Source organism: Myodes glareolus, chromosome 11, assembly GCF_982192425.1.
Source record: "Myodes glareolus chromosome 11, mMyoGla1.1, whole genome shotgun sequence".
Classification (NCBI taxonomy): Eukaryota; Metazoa; Chordata; class Mammalia; order Rodentia; family Cricetidae; genus Myodes; species Myodes glareolus.
This window is the reverse complement of record NC_142036.1, coordinates 54,460,666-54,480,669: the sequence shown is the minus strand read 5'-3', so window position 1 is coordinate 54,480,669 and position 20,004 is coordinate 54,460,666.

Genomic DNA, 20,004 nt, shown 5'->3' with positions numbered 1-20,004 from the left:
CCCAACACATGCATGTATGCAAAATAAATAAAAGTGGAAAAAAGAGATTGTCTGATTTAAACAATACAAAACAAATCACAAAATACACAAAGAGATAGGGAAATGTGATTCATTCCAAAGAAACATGAACTGGCAGAATCTGTCCCTGAAAAGGAACGCCTTTCTAGACGGAGTAGAAAGCAAGATCCTTTAAAGCTACTCAAAGGACTAAAAGAATGTGCACGTGGGTGAGCCTGTCATGTGGGCTCCACAGGTGACACTGGGTTCTCTTCCTCAGTTGCTCTCTACCTGATAAACTGAGTCAGGGTCTCTCACGGAACACAGAGCTTGCCATTTTGGCCTCCCTGGCTTGTGGGATTGCACTGTGGGATTTGCTCCCTGTGCTGTCTTTTGTGTGCAGAGGTTTGCCCGGGAGCCCCATTGATTACTCAGCATTTGCATGAGTTCTGGAGATCTGAATTCCGGTCTTCACCTTGGTCTAGCAAAGCTTTGCCCACTGAGCCATCTCCCCAACCGTAAAATAGTTTTGTTTTTATTTTCTTTGTAATTCTATCATTTCTATCACCCAAGCAGGCAGTTCCATTGACTGGGCTTTCTTTTGATCAGATATCATATTTCCAAATTGTTGGAATGTTGGATCATTTTAGACTGGGTGGTATAGATTGTGAGTTTCAGAATTTTGGCTGCTAAATACTTTTCCCTTTAAGTAGTCTTAATTTTTTTCTGATATGCATTAAAAATATTCGAAGTAAGTAGTATTCTGTCTTATCTTCATGTTTGTTGCTATGATAAGGACCCTGAAAAGAGCAACCTAGGGAAGTGAATGCTTTAGTCTGTAATTCCAGGTTATAGTTCACTGTTGCAGAGAACTTAAGGCATCTCCTCCACAGGCAAAAGCAGAGAGAGAAGTGCATGGGTCCTTGCTTGCTTCCTCTCAGATAACCTCGTCCTCTCTTCTACTGGTCAGGATCCCCTGCCTAGGGAATGGTGTCCCCTACAGTGGGCCTGGTCTTCCTACATCAATGAAAACTCAAGACCCCCATCCCCGACAAGTCCACAGGCCAGCCTTAGGTAGATAATTCGTTATTGAGATTCTCTTCCCCACTGATTCTAAGTTGTCCAGTTGACAGCGGAAACTTGTGGGCACATGTGTTGAAGTGTCCTTTAAAAAGTCTTACTAGGTCCACGGCCTCTTACTGTGCTGCCATGGCCCCATTACTGAGGCTTCGGAAGTGTCTTTTGTTTGTTCATAGCCCAGAAGGCCTTTCTCCTCTGCTCAGTGAAACAGTAACCATTTCCTGCCTGGTGTGGGAGGTCTAAAATTGCTTTGTATATATCTCCACCCTGATTCTTCCTCTAACTTCACATAGGCTCCTCCTCACTGAAAAGTCACTACTCTTAGTCTGCTTGACCTTCTGGCATTCCGGTTCTTGCCTCCCCAACTTGAAAGCCTCCTGGCTCCATCTGGGCACTCCTCCAGAGCTTCCTGCTGCGTGTCATTTCCCAGTGATAGTTGTGCATCAATTGTCCAATTTCTGAAAATTATCATTTCATAAAATCTGCTCAGTTATCTAATAACTTTTGGCAGAAAAGGTAAATATGGGTCCCAAGAAAGTAGATGTTGTTACTCATTGTTTTTGTTATGTGGGATAAAATTTCATCATGGGTTTAATTTGTATTTCTCTGGTGTCTGGTAGTGGTCTGTTTCTTCTATGTTTATTTTTCAGTTTACATCTTCTCTGCTTAAGTATAATTTCACATCTTCCGCTCACTTTTAGCATTCTTGAATTGTCAGATTTCTCTGTTTTACCAGAGGGCCATTTTCAGACATATTTTTCAAGTGTTTTCCTTGCAGTTTGGTGCTGCCTTTTCACTTTCTTAGTGATTGTTTGGTCAAATAGAAAAGAAATATTTTAAAGTTGATAAAGCTTTAATATATCCATGTGCTCCTTTTCTGATTCATGTTCTTGTGTTCTATAGAAGAATTCTTTGGCTGAGTTTAAGTTAAAATCCTTTTGCCTGTGATCTCCTCTAGATATTTTACAAATTAGTCCTAAGTGTACATCTATGGTCCATTTCAAATTAATTAATGTACATTATATGAGCAAGCATCAGAATTCATTTTCCCATATGGACAGTAATCATCCAGTATATTATTAAAGAGACTATTCTTATTCTATGAGTTGCTTTGATAGCTTGTCAAGTCATCTGGCTTCCCCTTTGTTCTTTCGTGGCAACACACCTCCCTCCCTCTCCATCCTTACTCCTCTCCATTCGTCTTCCTCATCTGTCTACCAGTCTGTCCAGTCATGTACTCACCACTTTCCTATTTTAACTTCTCATATTTTGCATCACTGTGACAACATGCCTGATGTAAACGCTAAGGACAGAAGACAGCTCAGCCCATAGATCCAGAGGGGTCAATCCATATGACTCTGGCCCTTGATTCTGGGTCAATGATGAGGCAGAAAGTGGTGGTAGCACTTGTGGCAGAGGTCACTGATGGTGGACAAGAAGCGGGAGAGAGAAACCTTCAGTTATGCCTCCAGTGACCTACACCTCCAAGCAAACCCTTTCTTCTTTTTTCCTATTGAAAATAGATTTACCCCCATACAATGAGTTCTGATTACAGTTTCCTCTCCCCAAACTTCTCCGAGATATACCCCCATCTGGATCCACACCCTTTCTGTCTCCCCTTAGAAAACAAACAGACATCTAAAGAATAATAGTAAAATAAAATTAGATAAAACAAAACCAAACACACTGGAATAGGAAGAAGCAAGCAAAAACAGAAGAGAGCCAAAGAAAAAGCACAAGGAACACATATGCAGAGACACACATTTGCACACATACAGGGATCCCCCATCTTTCCCCCCCCCACACACACACAATTCAGAAGCTTAATTTCTATACAATGGAACTATAATGTTAAAAATATTTCCTAACAAAACATTATGAGACAAAGAATTTCCAAAGATGCTCTTGAGTTTGTTTTGCGTTTCCCATCTACCACTGGGCATGGGACATGCCTTGAAGAGTGGGTTGTAACCCCAGTGAGACACTATTGGGAAAAACTCATTTTTTAATTGTAGTGGTTATCAACTGAAGAATCTGGGTTAGGGATGGGGACTTGTGTCCACTTCTGTCAATGCTGGGGCCCTGTCTGGCACAGACCTGTGCAGGCCCCGTGCATGCTTTCACAGTCTCTGTGAATTCATATGTGTGTTAGTCCTGCTGTGTTTAGAAGACTTTGTTTCCTTGGTGTCCTCCATTCTTCCTGGCTCTTACAATCTTTAAGTTTCCTCTTCTACAGGGTTCTCTGAGCCGTGATGGGGGGGAATTAGAAGGAGGTATTTATTTAGGACTGAGTGTTATAGGTCTCTCACAATTTGCACATTATCTGTCTGTGGGTCTCTGTACTCGCTCCCATCTACTGCAGGAGGAAGCTCCTCTAATGATGGCTGGGCACAACACTGAATATAGTATAGTAGTATGTTGCCAGGAGTCATTTTGTTACTATGTTTCCTTGGAAAAACAGCAGCATTTGTTTTTATCCTAGGTCCTGGTCTCAGGCTCTTAGCCCCCTGAACAATGTTGGTGAAGGATTCCATTTCCTAGAGGGGGCTTTAAATACAATCAGACAGCAATTGGTTACTCCTGTAAGCTTTGTGCCACTATTGCACCAGTGTGTCTACAATCAAACAGCAGTTGGTTACTCCTGTAAGCTTTGTGCCACTATTGCACCAGTACATCTTGCAGTTGTAATTATGATCGAAGGGTTTGTAGTTGGAAATCCCCCTTTTTAAAGTTTCTCTCAACATAGCACTACCATCTGGGTGGGGACCAAGTATTCGACATATGAATCTAATTCAAGCCATAATACTTTCTTATTTTTCCTGGTGGTCAAGGGAAAGCTTGTCTCTGTATTATGATGTCTAGTTTTCAGAGACTGAAAACCCACCTTTAATGTCCAATATTTCCATAATCAGTAGAAATATAATATGTGCCTTACAATTTATATTATGTTTGTTTCAAAAGCCCAGAAAAATTTTCCTGCAGTGACATCTTAGACCCCAATTTGATATTTAGTTTTCCCAACAAGATTCATCAAACAACTTCAAAAATTAAATTATCAGACTAGACTTAAAAGGCAAGCAGATGGAAGCCAGAACTATATTAATAAATGCAAAATAGTGACAATTGGATTTACAAATATGTGATAAACTGGGCTCCAAGTGTTCACAAGAAACTTCTATTATTTTAGACTCAGCTTTTGAAAAGATAAGTCCTCCTGAAACTATGAAGATTCACTAGGAAAGGACATTTGACAATTTGAAGAGTCAGTATTAGGAATAGTGTTACAATTTATTTACATTTGGTTTTCTCTGACGTTTTATTTCACTTAATTGCATTATTAAATAGTATCAGCTGTAAATATAAAAAGAGGGAGGAAGAGAGAAAACATCTGGGTGTTTGTTTCTGTTGGAAGCAAGATTTCTGATTTTACTTGGTTTATTCTTGAACACTCTATTGTCCTTCAAAATTTTTCTGTTTATATGATAATCAGATGAGAATATTGTAGTCTCTTACGTGAAGAGGCCTTTCCAGTTTGAAAATACAATATTTCCATTCCAATTATCTTACTGGAGTCTTGTAACAGAAACATTCGTTTATGAAACAAATATTTATCGAGCGTCTAACTCCACCAAGCACTAAAAATACGATGTTGAACATGCTTATTTTAAATGTTGTGCAACGGATAATCCTGGCTAGACTTAGAATTTCCAGCTTGCCTGCCTTCCCTGGACTTCTGAGTCAGTTAATCTAATGCAGTCAACATTTCTACTACGATTTCTAAGGCGAATCCGTGGGTCTGAGGGTCTGAAGGCAAAACTTCTCATCTTTGTCTTCACCTTCCTCCTTTCTGAGGCTCTGCCCTGCTCCTGGGGGCTGAGTCGGGCCTAAAGACATCCTTAAATCATCTCTTTCTCCACCCAGCGAATATCAAGCCTGTCAGGAGACCCTGTAGCTTTTCTTTTCATATTTGCCTTGAGTTGAACTGCTCCATGGACCCCGCTGCCCATCCCATTCAGAGCATCTTTCTTTTCTCTTTGGATTACTGTTCTGACCTCTTGGGTCCTTGCTGCTTTCACTAAACCTTTCTTTGCTCTTGTCCACACAGCACCCATAGGTGGCCCTGTTAATCTCAAGTCCCTTTTGTCCCCTAAAACATCTGCACTCCGCCTTTTCCCGCAATAACATGGGACATCTTGCTGTGAGTTGTGTATTCCTCCCTCTCCCTCTCCCTCTCCCTCACTGCACCCTTGCTTGCTCTGCTCTGGCAGTACTGTCTTGGGGACAACTGACTGAGCCCATAGCCCTTAGCAGTCTCAGTTTTTGGAGCACACCAGGGTCAAATACCCGGCAGGACATGTTCCTCTGGTTATTCTTATTTATTTGTTTATATGTTATCAGCCCAGAGGGGTCCCAACCCTCTGCTGACCCACCGTATTTCCTACTGGCTTTCTTCTTCTTTGAAACACCAGTTACCTCCATGTAAGATATGGACATGTGTTTATGAATAATAAAAAGAAGATTCTTATTTCCATCATTCCTACACACTAACTGAGGGATACAAATAGTAAATGCCAGGCCTGGAGAAGGAATTCAAAGTCAAATGATTTGTCAGAGTGGAGATGTAGATGGAGGGAGAAACTTCAGATAGTATGCCAGGACCCGATTTGTAGAAAAGAGGCAGCTTTCAGGAGCATCATAATTATTCTTACTATCACTTCACTGTACGACACAGGAAGCTAGAAAAGATCCCGTGTCTTGTCGCAGCCGCTGAACATAACTACATTTTCAACCCCAAGCTCTTGACCATGACTTCTTCCCGTTGAACTTCAAAGCCTTTCCCAGCTAACATGACTAACGCGCAACACTTGTGAAAACACAGAACGAGCAACCCGGCCCATCTCTCTGTTAGTTAACGTCGGGTGCGATCCACCATTCATCCCAGGCAGATTGGCTGCTGGCCACATGGAGACAGTTGGAAAAGAGATTCTGTTTTGTCTGACTTGATTTATCTTCCACCTTTGCATTTGAGACGAGGGAGCCAAGAGCTCAGCCCTAAGACAAAAGAGAAGAAAGTCCCAGCTGTTCCCATTCCGACGCAGCCACTTCTTAAAAGCTATTTCTCCTAATTCCACAAAATAGTCCCGGAGGAGCGACCTCGCTGGGTTGCACAGTGCCGTGCTTGTCTCTGCGCTCGCTTCTGGAATGCTGCTGCAGGGTTTTGTTTGGTTTCAAGTCCTCAGTGTTCTCTGGGGCTCTTTTCCAAGCGCAGAGAACAGTGCAAAGCTGCGTCCTCTTCGGGTTCATTTCTGCTTCGGGGGACATAAGGAAATCTTGCCTTAGCCATGAGGCCCCCTTTACCTAGCAAATGGCCCATGAGCCTTGGGAGAGAGCATATGATTGATAGTAACCTTGGAAAAAGGAAAAGGAAAGGCCTAGTAAGATGGCCCTTTCTGGCAGCTTGAGGCCTAGTTTGGAATGTCCCCAACAGCACAACACTTTGAACAGCAGAAACAAAACTTCAAGCTTTGGTAATCTTGGTGCTTATTACTCCACTATCTTATGCATCATAATTCTTTTTCACTTTTAACCTTTATATACACATTACAACTCACTTCAAAGCTCATTACCAATGAGTGTAACATGGGAAAGAATCAGGCAGAGCTAGCTTCATTGTTCCTAGTTCGAGGAATGAGGGTCAGAAAGAACAAAGAACAGGGACATCACTCTGTTTCCCTTTTTGATTCTGTCTTTTGTTACAAATCTGCAGTTGTCTGTCTTGTCTGTAGGTTGATGCTCTGTTTTGGTTCAGGAAAGAGAGTGGAGAAGGGAGAGGGGAAGAGAATATCCGTTGAGTTACTTCTCTTGCTAAGGGGGCTGAAAAGTCCTCCCCAAGCTGTTTGTGAACTACAAGATCTTAGAAGGTGCTAATATTTCTTGCTTTAAATCTGAAGTTCACAGAGCCCGAAGGGCATCTGTGCAAGTCCTGAGTGCAAATTCAGAGAACTGAAGGTTTTGAAGTCCAGCAACAGAAGAGTGGCTTCTGGGCTCTGAGAAAAGAAATTTTGTAATGCTGGGACCAAAGTGCCAGATTTAAATAAGAGAGAAATGGTTTCCAGTGTATGCGCTTGGCCATACCCTTAAACAGAGCACCATGGTGATGGGGGCACGTGAATCAGGAGTTTCTTCACTCCATGTTGAACAGAAAACAGGTCAAGACAGTGACCTGGGGCCAGGGAGAGCCTTCAAGGGTTTGTCCTTAGTGACCACGATTTGTCCATCTAGATCCCATCTCCTAAAGAGTCTACCACCTCCCCAAATAATGCCTCTGTCTGCAGACCAAATATTCAGTATATGAACCTGTGGGGAACATTCCATACTGAACCATCCTAGCTTTATTAAGATGAGTTTATGGTGCCATTAAAGATCAGTGAGGACTCTGCCTGTGGGGAGCAGAAACGGATGCTTGAATCAGGGGAGCAGGATTGGCTTACTGGGACACCAATTATCAGATTATCTCAGGCCCCAAAAGAAAGCAGGGGAGTGCTGGTCACTCCCTCACATCCAAGGGGTCTGAGGATGATAGGAAAGGAAAGCAAGACTGGCGGCTGAATTCACATAAACTTAGAATGTGGAACTGTGTGTGTGTGTGTGTGTGTGTGTGTGTGTGTGTGTGTGTGTTGTGTGTGCATGCACGTGCACACAGGCACTTATGGGGGAGGTTCCACCATACAGATCAAGCACCAAGACTTGAATCGGCTTTGCTGCTGGGGGCGGGGGTACGGTGGAGACTGCAGGTGGGTCTTTTGGCATGTTGTAAATAATGGGACGATGTATGCTTGATGGAAATAATTTAGCGAAAGCACATGATTGCTACATGCAATTAGGAGTTGGAATAAAACATGATTGCTGTTTTCGTGTTTGCATATGTAGGATTATATTATAATTAAATGGAAGAGTAACAAGAGGTGTGGGTAAATTATTTTTCTGGCTGGCGTGCAAGCTAGAAATCAGCGGAGGTAGGAGGAAATGGGAAAGGGGCTGTCTGGGGGTCATTTGTTCCAGGAAATCTTGGCGCCTTGTTAGGAAGTTGAAACCGCTGGGAGCTTGGCTGTCTCTGTAAGGAAACATCAGGATTTGGCTTTGGATACACAGAAGACTAAGTGTTTACAACTTAGAGGGAATCGCACGCTTCAATAGTTAATTTGAGAGAGTTCTTTGAAGAAGATTATCCTGTCAATGACAGACTGTGCCTTCTCAGAGCCCAGGGAGAGCTCTGCCCTTACTGGCATGAAGATAAGATCAAGGAAACCCTTCACCCACACTCCTGACACGGATCTTCTCTTTCCTGATAGTCTTTCTTTTGCCTAAAGGCAAGGACTAATTGGTCAATGGTTCCTCATTAAATGCTAACTATTGATTATTAACCTAAGTAGCTTGGGGCTCAGTAGTGTGAGAATGAGAATCCAGACTGTAGTTTTATGCTTAATGTTAGGCACATCTTTTTATTGTTAAACCAGAGAAAGGATCAGAATGAAAGAATGGGACTTAGAGAATGGACTAGTGGAATGTGAGGTACCAATTGAACATCCAAATTACAATGTCTAAGGCATGGTCACATTGTATCTATTTAGAACTCCCTGAGTGCAAATGGACTGGGAAGAGAGATTTACAAGTCATTGACACGCATGAGTAATGAAGCCAAATCTTCGAATGTAAGAAATAGCCTCCGTTGTATGGGCAGAGTAAGAAGCCAACCCGCAATAAACCCTTAGAGAACACAATTCTGAAGGGTGAACGCAGATAGAGGTATTTCAGAAAGAGAAGATAACATGACCAAATGTTAGCATGACCTCAGCAGTCATGTTGAAGCTTAAGCTCCATTGTGTAATGCCTCTGGGATGCTCTTGGGCCATGAGGGTAGAGCCCTGGTGACTGGGATTTGTGCCCTTATAAGAACAGGCTGGCAGGCTAATTATAGCTCATTTTGCATCATGTGAGAACAGAATAAGGTGTTGGCAGTCTGTAGTCTGCAAGAAGGCTCTGATGAGAATCAGGCGTGCTGGCTCCTCTGCACCCCAGCCTCTAGAAGGGCAAACAAGGAACCTTTGCTGTTTATAAAACACTATGAATGGTGCCGCTTCCTACTGGGACTAGGTCAGAATAAACCAGAAATACAGTAGAAACTGGTATCAGGGACAGCTAAGAGATTTTATTTTTAAGAAGTAGGGAAAAAATGACACTGTCAATACTGTAGTGTCAATACTGTAGTGTCAATACTTAACACAAGGAGAGAAAAGATAAGTCTGCAATTCAAGTAGGCAGGCTTACAAAGCATGGAGTAACATGGAAGGTTCATGTCCAGTAGGCCTGGCCTTCTAAAATGACTCAATCCAGGATGTCTATCAAAATGCGGTTGGGCCAGTCTATCCATGACTCTGTCTGCTAGCGCCTGTGTCTTAGTTAGGGTTTCTATTGCTACGATGAAACACTGTGACCAAAAAGTAAGTTGGGGAAGAGAGGGTTTATTTGGCATGTGCTTCCGCATGGCTAGAGGGAGACAGGACAGGAACTCACACAGGGCAGGAACCTGGAGGCAGGGGCTGATGCAGAGGCCATGGAGGAGTGCCGCTTACTGGTTTGCTCCTCATGGCTTGCTCAGCCTGCTTTCTTATAGATCCCAGGACCACCGGTCAGGAGTAGTACCGCCCACAACAGACTGAGCCCTCCTACGTCAATCACTAATTTACAGAATGCCCTTTAGGTTTGCCTGCAGCCCTGACCTTATGGAGGTATTTTCTCAGCTGAGGCTCCCTCCAAGCAGATTTTCTAGCTTGTGTGACGTTGACCTAAAGCTAGTCAGCGTGCTCCTGGTTTGGACTGTTGGTTGTAACTCCTGCAGCTCCCCTATCTGGACACCCGGACACGAATTTCGGCACCTCTGGCTCCTACTAGGATTGTTCTGTTCTTTGGATTCCGTCTTCTGTCTCAATTGGATCATTTACTTCTAGGTGGCTGGGCAATCAGCTTAGTGACACTTGAGGAATCAGACAGAGCTGGTTAATGTTGTGGCAAGAAGAGGTATCCAAGACAGTGCAGTCTCACATCCCTCATGCCCTGAAAATGCAGCTGGACAGCTATTTGAAATCAAGAGACAGAGGGGCCTATATGTTGCCACTGTGGGGAAGGAGGTCCTGTCCTGGGCCAGAATGTCCCCCATCTCCTAGTCTCCCTGCCAATGTATATTTGGGATGGAGGAGTAGATTGGACTCAAAGTCAGCAGATGGGATAGGACTCTAACATAATGCAATAACAGCCTTCCCAGGATTCTATACCTTTGCCTGAATACGTTCCCACTTCTAGGCTTCCACTCAAGTTCTGAATGTCTTCGGTCTCTTCCTCGCCTTCAGGAATTCCCCTCACCCTCTCCCGTAGTAGTTTTCTGTTGCTACAGCAAAAGTTAACACAAACTTAATGGCCTAAAAACAACACCTGCTTTTAGTTCAGAATGTTTCAGGACAGAAGTCCTCAGTTGGGCTTGGTTGGGTGCTCTGCTCAGCGAAAGTCAGTATGTGAACTGGGCTGAACTCACACCTCGAGTCTGTGGGGAGGAGGCTCTGCTTCCAAGCTCACAGGGGTTGCTGGCAGCTCCAGTTCGCTGTTGGCTGTAAAGCGAGGGGATTCTCACAGTCTAGAGGCCGTTTCCGTTCCTCCCCCATCTCCACAGCAGAGGTGAAGTGCCAAGTCATTCTCATGCCTGGAATCTGTCTGACTTCCTCTCCTTCACCAGCCAGAGAAAACATCTACTCTCAAACAGGACTGTGTAATGAGACTGGACCACCCAGCAGTCTCTGTCTTAAAGTCAAGTCATTAGTACTCTTAATCATATCTGCCAAACCCTATTTGCAATGCACAATAAGGAGGCTTATATATGTCTCCAGCATCAAATGCATATGTCAGAATTCTAACTGTTCAACATGATGTTATCTGAAGATAGAACCTGAGAGAGGTGACAAGGGGGTGAGGAGAGAAACCTCGTATGTGATGTCAGTGTTCTGTTACCTCTGGAAGCTTCCAGGGCCTCTTCGACCATGTACTGAGCCAGTAAGAAATGGCTTAGATGAGGCAGGGAGGAGGCTGTTCCAGTCACTGAATCTGCTACCAACTCGACCTTGGATGTCTGTTTTTCAGAAATATTAGAGCAAATACACATTATTTATAAAGCACTTGGTCTAGCTGTTTCCTTGAGGCAGTCCTTGTGATCTATAAACCTTACGGCGTGGCATCTCTATAGCAGTGCCGAGAGTGTTGACGAACACAGCCATCGGGAGAGCCCCGCACAAAGCTAAGCGTCTTTGGGGTGCTTCTTTGAGTCAGGCTCCCAGGCTCTCACAGTCTTCGCTCTCTTAAAGGCCGTTAGGGGAATCCATCTTTTTCACAATATCCCTGCTCTTTTAGAAATACCCAGAAGTCATTTAGCGAATAACGTGGGTGACGATGGCCTTTGCAATCACACAAGCATGAAGCCGAGGGGAAAGGAGTGAGTGCTTTGCTGGCGTGCTTCATAAACGGGACCCGAAGCTAATGTCAGCACGCTCACTTCCTCATGCCTCCTCTGATCTTGCTACTGTTAAGCAGAAGATTTCCATGGGGAGCCTTAGAATACAAGCAAAAGCACGAGAAACCCCAAATTCCCTTCCTCGGTTTTAGGTCGATCGCTTTCCAGGGCCCAGCATTTATTCATTACCAGAGGAATTCGTGTTTAATTTTCCTTTCCCTCCCACCTGCAAGGGCCACGGGGCCAGAGAGATGGAATCCTTGTCTGGGTCAGCAGTCCTGAAGAGGCGCACAGCCTCCTGGGCAACTGCTTCGAAAGACACGGAGAGGCAGCGGCTGCACTCTGTGGGGTTGGACAGGCTTGGCCTGGGCTGCAGGTGGGTGGTCTAATGAGCTACAGACAGTTCCACTCCTCCAGTCTTTGGGTCCTGGGATATGCCTAATATTTCAAAAGCTACTGAGTTCTGGATACTTTTCTGGAGGCCAAACCTCAGAGGCAAACAAAAATGATCTCATTTAAAACAAGGAAAGGCAGCTGAAAGCCAGAGCCCCAGAGGGAGTTGCTTTTCCTCGGACTTCCTCCATTTGATACTTTTTGGGGTGTGGGGAGGATAAGTACCCTAAAAAACAAGGCTCACTGGGAAGCCATCTTCCTTCAGATGCCCTGCTTACTTCTGAATCCCTGACTTTCTCAAGAGGGAGAATGGCAACTGAGGAGGAAAAGAAGGAGAAAAAGGAGAAGGAGGAGGAGGAGAAGGAAGAGAAAGAGAGACCACTAACTGTTGCAGGGAGGCTGCTTGTTGGTTCCTGGCTGATCAACCTCAAAATAATCACACAGGAACCATATTATTTAAAACACTGCTTGACCCATTAGCTCCAGCTTCTTATTGTTAACTCTTAAATCTTAATTTAACCCATCTCTAGTAATCTGTGCATTACCATGAGGTCATGGCCTACCAGCAAAGTTTTAGCACATCTGTCCCCAGCGGCAGCTCCATGGCTACTCTCTGACTCGGCCCTTCTTTCTCCCAGCATTCAGTTTAGTTTTCCCCAACTTGCCCTGTTCCCCTATAGCTCTGCTATAGGCCCAGAGCAGTTCCTTTTTTAACCAATGGTAATCACAGCATACAGAGGGAAATCCCACATCAACTAACCAAACCTACAGGGCAGAGAAGTAGAGGTCAAAGTGGGAAGGCAAGAGGCTGGACCTAAGCCTTGGCATACACAGAAATGTCAAATTCTGAGAAAAGAAGAAAGAGAAAGGGCATATTTGTCCAAGATGAGAAGTATGAAGGCTAAGGTGATCAGTGGCAGAACTGATGAACTCTGTAGGGTTAGGGCTTGTAAGATACACACACCAAGATGAAAGGAAGAAATAACACCAGGTTAAGACAATGAAGACTCGTGCAACAGACTAGCTTGGTGTAGTAAACAGATGAGGTACACTGCATAGACACAGGGAGTGGGAGCAGTAAACCGCATGGTGGCCGGAGGCTGATGCAGCCTCAGAGCTGATGAGCAGGATATGCGACCACTCAAACAGTAAAGACACAAGGCCACCCAAAGCTCTCTGGGACCAATGTGGCCAACCAATTGCTCACTGCTTCATAATGATGACCTGCCCATAATCATTAGTTTTACAAACTGCCAGCTCAAATCATGCATCTGAGGGAGCCATAACACATTCAGAAAACCTCATGGAAACACACAAAGGGAAATAACCTTAGTGGGAAAACCCATCTTCCCCACAAACTGTCGTAATATGTGTCCGACTGTGATGCCTTCTTAACTGTCATGCATCTTACAGAAACTACCATTTTCTATTTAATTTTTATTATGGTGTGTTGTCTCTAAGATGCATTGCCTAAACCTTCTTTGAAACAAAATAATTTACTTAAGTGCTTAGTCCACTAATCTGGAGTCATTTCATGACCTATAAATTGGGTGTCTGCTGATAAATGCTAAAATAGAATAACTATTATCTTCCAAACATTGAGGACCTCTAGCACAATTATTTTAAGCATGAAGTTTTAACAGTACACACACACACACACACACACACACACACACACACACACGGAATGGGAGGGAGAAACCAAGACAAAACAAAACCAAAAAACCATATAACTTCCCATAAAGATAGGAACTTTCGACTCTTGGAAGAAGTCTTTTTTGAAACTCCATTAACCTTAACCCTGAACTAGAACCTTTGCCTCAAGGGTGTAGAAAGAATTTTACTGTTCACCCAAACATTCCACAGCCCCCCTACTTCCTTTCCTTTCTTCCCCATAGAACTGACAGTCATCTCTGTTTGTATTGGCTGATTGATTTCCTTAGTACCCAAGAAGCTGTAGCCTTCACCTCCCGTTGGATTATTTGGTTTGCAATGACTTGGAATGCTCAGACACTTAATGCTTTTGGAAGAGGTTAAATTAGGACTTAGTCTTTGTTCCCAAATGACTTGGTCACTTACGATGTCCCGACCTGACAGACAATCCTACGAGATAAGAAATGACAGAATGCCTCTGCACACTTTCCTTTCTGAACCCAGGCCACTGCCTTCGTTTAAGATGCTGCAAGGAAGGAGGCGGTATTACGTATGTTTTATAGGTGTGACACATGTAGAGAATTACAGGGAATATTGAGAAAACAGGATGTAGTTTGGGGACGAGTAGGGCAGGTTTGTTCCTATAGAGTATTCCTGGATATCCTAGAATAAGAATCTACAAATTATAACTCATGGGTCAAAGTGGCCTTTTGCTTGTTTAGTGGAAAATGCGTTAGCACACACTGCTTGTCCATTTCCATGTGACCCGTGGTGACTTTTGTGTTATACGGTTGAGTTGAGAAACCACAACAAAGGCTCTAGCTCACAAAGCCTGAAACATTAGTTCTGGCCCCTGAGAGAAGTTCGCTGTGCTCCTGTGTGTTTAACATGAGACAGGGCTCCCTCAAAGCCACTGAGGGGCTTGTCTGGCATGTTTTGCCCATCTTGTGTGGGCACAGCAGTTCCGTCACAGTGTCCTGGACGATCCTATCACATGTCACTTCCATGTTGCCCTCTCATGTACCCATGGGGAAATGGATATTAATTTTATAACATGCTTTGTCTTTTGATGTAAAAGCTGCAGCCCCTGTGGGTGTGTAAGGCAGAGTTCCTGCGGAGAATGGGCAATCGCACACAAGTGACAGTGGCCACTATATGTAATCAATGTGGTATCAGTCCTGAGGCTTCCTCGGTCCTTTGGAAGCGTGTGTATCGGGTGAGGCTCTTTATGTTACGACAGATAAGGATTTCCATTTTCTTCAGTCACAACCCTTTTCCTACACTTTTTTAAGCTAAGGGAATTTAAAACAATAATCAGGTCCCCAGTCTCGCTTCTAGTCTGTGACTCAGGTTGTGAACCCGTGTTTCTAAGAAGTGTCTTTCAGGAAAACAAGATTCCTGACACGGAAAGGACTGAAATGTTACTGTCTTGTGCAAGATAAGCCAGCAGCACTGCACAGCATGCTGTGATGGTCGTGGGATGCCTGGTGACAGGTGACACCTGCAGCACTAGACAGTGGCCTGACAAGAGGCTAGAGTCACAACAGAAGGGACACTGCAGAAGCAGTGCATTCTAGAAAGCTTTTGCTGCAGTTCTTAACCTGTGGGCCACGACCGCTTAGGGGAGTCAAATGATCCTTTCATGGGGGTCACGTAACAGATAGCCTGCAGAGCAGATATTTACATTATGATTCATAACAGTAGCACAATTGCAGTTATGAAGTAGAAGTGAAATAATTTTATGGTTGGGGTCACCACTACATGAGGAACTGTATTAGGGTCACAACATCAGGAAGGTTGAGAAGCACTGACTTATTGCATTGCTTCCAATGATAAAAATCACACAAAATTCAAATATGGCCTTCAAAAGAGCACAGAACCCACATCATGGTCATACCAAAATATCCTGAATATTTGGAGACGATATGTTGCCTGGAAGTTATCCTTTCAGAGGACAGCCAAGCCCACAATTATTTGGAGCCACCCTGAACTCATAAACAAATTAATTTTCTTATGTAAGTACCCCACCTACTTCACATAATTCCCTTAACAGCCATCAGAAGGAGGAACTGGAGCCGCTTCTGGGACTTTCAGTCTTTCTACTTAAAAAAGTAGAACGTTACCTAACTTGGGAAAACCCAAGGAGCTTGGTTAAGGGATTTAGTTTGGGTGTGTAGTTTTAGATGATATTCATTTTCTCCACCCAGAAAAATGTGGAATGTTTGCAGACTTGGGAGAGCAGTCTAGTCTAGTTCCAAAGCAGGGATGTGGGAATTGTGTCTTACGAACGGAGTAGAACTCAAACCTAAGTTCCTCATGTGGCTATAGTGCAAAAGCTAGGTAAAGAGAAAAAAACGGGGCCAGGTCAGGGGCGAAACCTAAAGATGAAGTATGGGTGGGGTCACGAGGTGCAAGTGGGGCTTTTAGAATGTGCTTGGCGAGTGTGTTAGGAAGCTTCTTACTGATGCTTACATTAAGGTTGTCTGCAGTCACTGTTGGGGCTAGTGTGTAGCTATGAGTATTGTGTCAGTTCAGGATCCTGTCTGGAACCAGAAACCACAAACAGTTCCAGAACAATAACAGAAGCAAACTCTTAATATGAGGATTTGTCAGATAATAAAGAATCAAAAGGCAAAACCAGAATGTGAGCTGTCACAAAGGTGGCAGTTGGTGACAGCAGCTCCGGCCCCTGGGGCTGGAGGAACACAGAAATGTGTGAAAGAAAGTCCTTCAAGGACTGAGAATGACATACCTGGGGCACAGGGCTGTCCCCGCTCAGACTGACATAAAATACCGAAACCTCCATGGCTTAAACACCAATTGTCTCCAGGGTAGCTGATTTCCCTGCCTTCTATTCTTAGCTCCTAGAAACCATCTGCCTTCCTTGGCTTGGGGCTCCTTCCTCACACAGTGCAGCCCCTGCTCCGTCATTAGCATCCTTCCTTCTCTCGCTCTGGCTCCTCGGTCCCGTGTACCCCTGCAATAATACTGGGTGCCTCCATACGCCCCAGGATCACCTTTCTAAATCAAAGGTGTACCTCGACCACACCTGCCAAAGACTGTCCAAGAAAAGCCACATAGTTATAAATGCCGAAATTAGGAGATGCCCATCTAAGGAACGCTTTTCCTCGCTCACACTCTATTAACATCACAACGGTCCACTGTAGCCATGCCAATTATTACTCAGCACCAGGGTCCCCGACAAGTAACGTTGTGCCTAACTGGATTGTCTCCTCACGCTTGAAGACGCGAGAGTAAACGGGGACCAGTTAGTTTGGTAGCAGTGTGTTACTGCAGAAGGGGTAGCATTTCCAAGTGTTACTTCATCATCCAGGTGTTGTTGCTCGGCAGCCGAGTCACCATGTGGTTCATCAATTATCCCCCAGCACGGACAGCCAGAACCGGAGCCGCGTGGTTTCGCTCTAGCGTTCTTCATTCAATAAGGTGAGACCTTACGCTTCTTGCAGTCTTTAGCCCGTCCTCCGAAGCATCCCACGAGGCCTGCCCTCTCATTTTTCACCAGTGTCCTTAGGTCATGACGTCACTCTGCTCTATGGTCCCTCAAAAACTCTTGCAGAGTTTGTCTGGTTTGTGAATATTCATTGCAATTTAATTCCCATTAACCACCCCCTCCTGGTATTAATGTGGGGCTCAGGGGAGTCTCACCAGGCTACCAATGTTTAAGGGAACACCTGTCTTACTCAGAGGCTCACATTGCAGTGTCTGCAGAAGTCGTTTAGTTCTCCCAGAGGACTCTGCCCTACCTTTTAAAATGCATTCTGTCATTTAAGGGCCACCTAAAGTCTCTCTCTGGGAAGTATTTATCTCAGATCTTCCTTCTCTTGACATGGCATTTGGAAGTGTTCAAAAGGTTGCTCCCCATTTAAGTGCCTTGGAGCCAAAGGGCAGTGACCCAGGGAGTAGGCAGACTTCAAGGCCAGGAGAGGGAGTCCAACGGAAATCCATTCCCTGAGGAGGCGCAGGCAAACCTAAGATTAAGTGGCCTGCTGAGAATCAGGGGCTTAAAGATCTAGGTGAGCAGAAGTGAGGAAAAGCAGAGGGAAAGGACAACTGTAAACCAAGTACCAGTGCCTGTGACATACTGTGACACATAGGGTTGGCTGTTTGTCACATGTACAGCACACTGTGACGCATAGGGTTGACTGTCACATGTACAGCACACTATGATGCATAGGGTTGAATGTCAAGTGACTCACTGGTGTGTCCCCAACACTGACCATAGGAGCAAAAACAAACAATGAGCAAGGGAGTCTGAAGGGTCTGGGTTAATGATTCTCTGTGTGGTTTCTGTGCTCTCAATAGAAAGAGTAAAGAATGGGCCGGTGAGATGGCTCAGCTGGTAAGGGGCTTACCACACAAGTCTGCGGACCTAAGTTCGGTCCTCATAACCCAGGTGAAGGTGGAAGGAAAGAGCTGACTACACAAAGTTGTCCTCTAAGATCCACACATGCATGTATGACCCACTCCCCATCACACACACGAATAGTGATGATGATAATAATAATAATAAACAATAACAAATCATTTTCTGCTTTTGTTTTTCAAGACAGGGTTTCTTTGTGTAGCCTTGGCTGTCCTAGAACTCACTCTGTAGACCAGGCTGGCCTCGAATTCACAAAGATCTACCTGTCTCTGCTTCCCAAGTGCTAGAATTAAATGAGTGTGACACCACCACTTGGCTCAATAAAAACAAACATTTTAAAATATTTTTAAAAGTGTAAAGGAGAGGGGCTGGAGAGACGGCTCAGCAGTTAAGAGCATTGCCTGCTCTTCCAAAGGTCCTGAATTCAATTCCCAGCAACCACATGGTGGCTCACAACCATCTGTAATGAGGTCTGGTGCCCTTTTCTGGCCTTCAGGCATACACACAGAAAGAATATTGTATACATAATAAAATAAATATTTTTTTTTAAAAAAGAATACCCTTGTTCGTTGTGAATAAGGCAACAATTGCAATTTTAAAAAAAAGTGTAAAGGAGATTTGTGTGCACTTGCCAAGGTGTACTAGTCAGTGAAAAAAATTAACCAACCAACCAACCAACCAACCAACACACAAACAAGATCCCAGGAAGGTACACTTACTCTCAGGTAAGTGAATATTTTTCCCCAGGAGATGCATAATAAAATGTGAGTAGAACAGAGGATGACCTAGGGATGAAACACGAGGAAGTTGTTAGGGGGATTTGCCCCCTCATTTTCTACACTTCTACAAGGCTTGACTTTCTTACTCGAGTGTTAGCATGGCTTCTGCCGTTTGTAAATGTAAACTGTGGTGATGTCGGTGTTAGTTTGTGGATCCCTTTTCTCTTCCTCCTTTGTTCTTCTTTGCAAGTTTGAACCCAATAAGTATTACTCTCATGTTCTTTATTTGTGGGTGTCTCTGTGTAGGGTGCATGTGTGTGTGTGTGTGCAGGTGCAGGTGCACAGCACAGGTGTGGTGCGTGCGTGTGTGTGTGTGTGTGTGTGCATGCACACGTGCACATGTAGTATCCACCTTACTTTTGAGGCGATGTCTCTAATTGCATGTGACCTGGAGTTCACTGACTGGGCTAGCTGGGAAGAGAAGAGCTGGGAAGAAAAGCTGTAGGGTGGAGCAACTGTCCTCTAAGAGACGGATGGGTGGTCAGAGCTGTTCAGAAGCTCCCAGAACACTCAGCGATATCACACGATTCAATGGTTAAGATTGGATAGTTATTAAGAGTTCAGATATCTGTATTCCAGTATTAGATCAAGCAATTAATGGGACCCTGTTTTTCATAAACGATGGTGGGGGCGTGATGTCAGTGATTGGTCTTAAGGTTCATTAGAACTGTGGGCACAATGTTCTTCTCTTCCCTCAGAGACAGCATAGCATAGTGACAAGCCTCATGGCTAGGGAAAGGTAAAGCTAGACTTGAGGTGTGTGTCTCTGTATGAACAAGCATAGCCTTGGAGCCTCGGGATCCTCATCTGAGAAAGCAGAAAAGAAGAAAAAGAGAGACACCACTTGCCTGCTGGGAGGACTCTGGAAGCCAGCAGCGAGCCCAGAACTAGCAACTCTTGAGTTTGTGTGAGTTTCATCATGTCAGCTGCAGACAACTGTTTCCCGCCTCTAGCCAGGGGCTGCATAGCCTCTCATCTCCACTGGATGTGCCCATAATGGCTGATCCCCTCTACTGCATGGGAAACAAATGTGCACTTAGACAGTTCCCATCATGGTCTGAGGCTCTAGGGGCCGGGACCGCACAGCACCGCCAGGCAGCTGGGATGTGTTCTGGGTTGCGCACAGATGGGCCCCAGGAAGAGCTGTTGTGTGATAGAGAGAT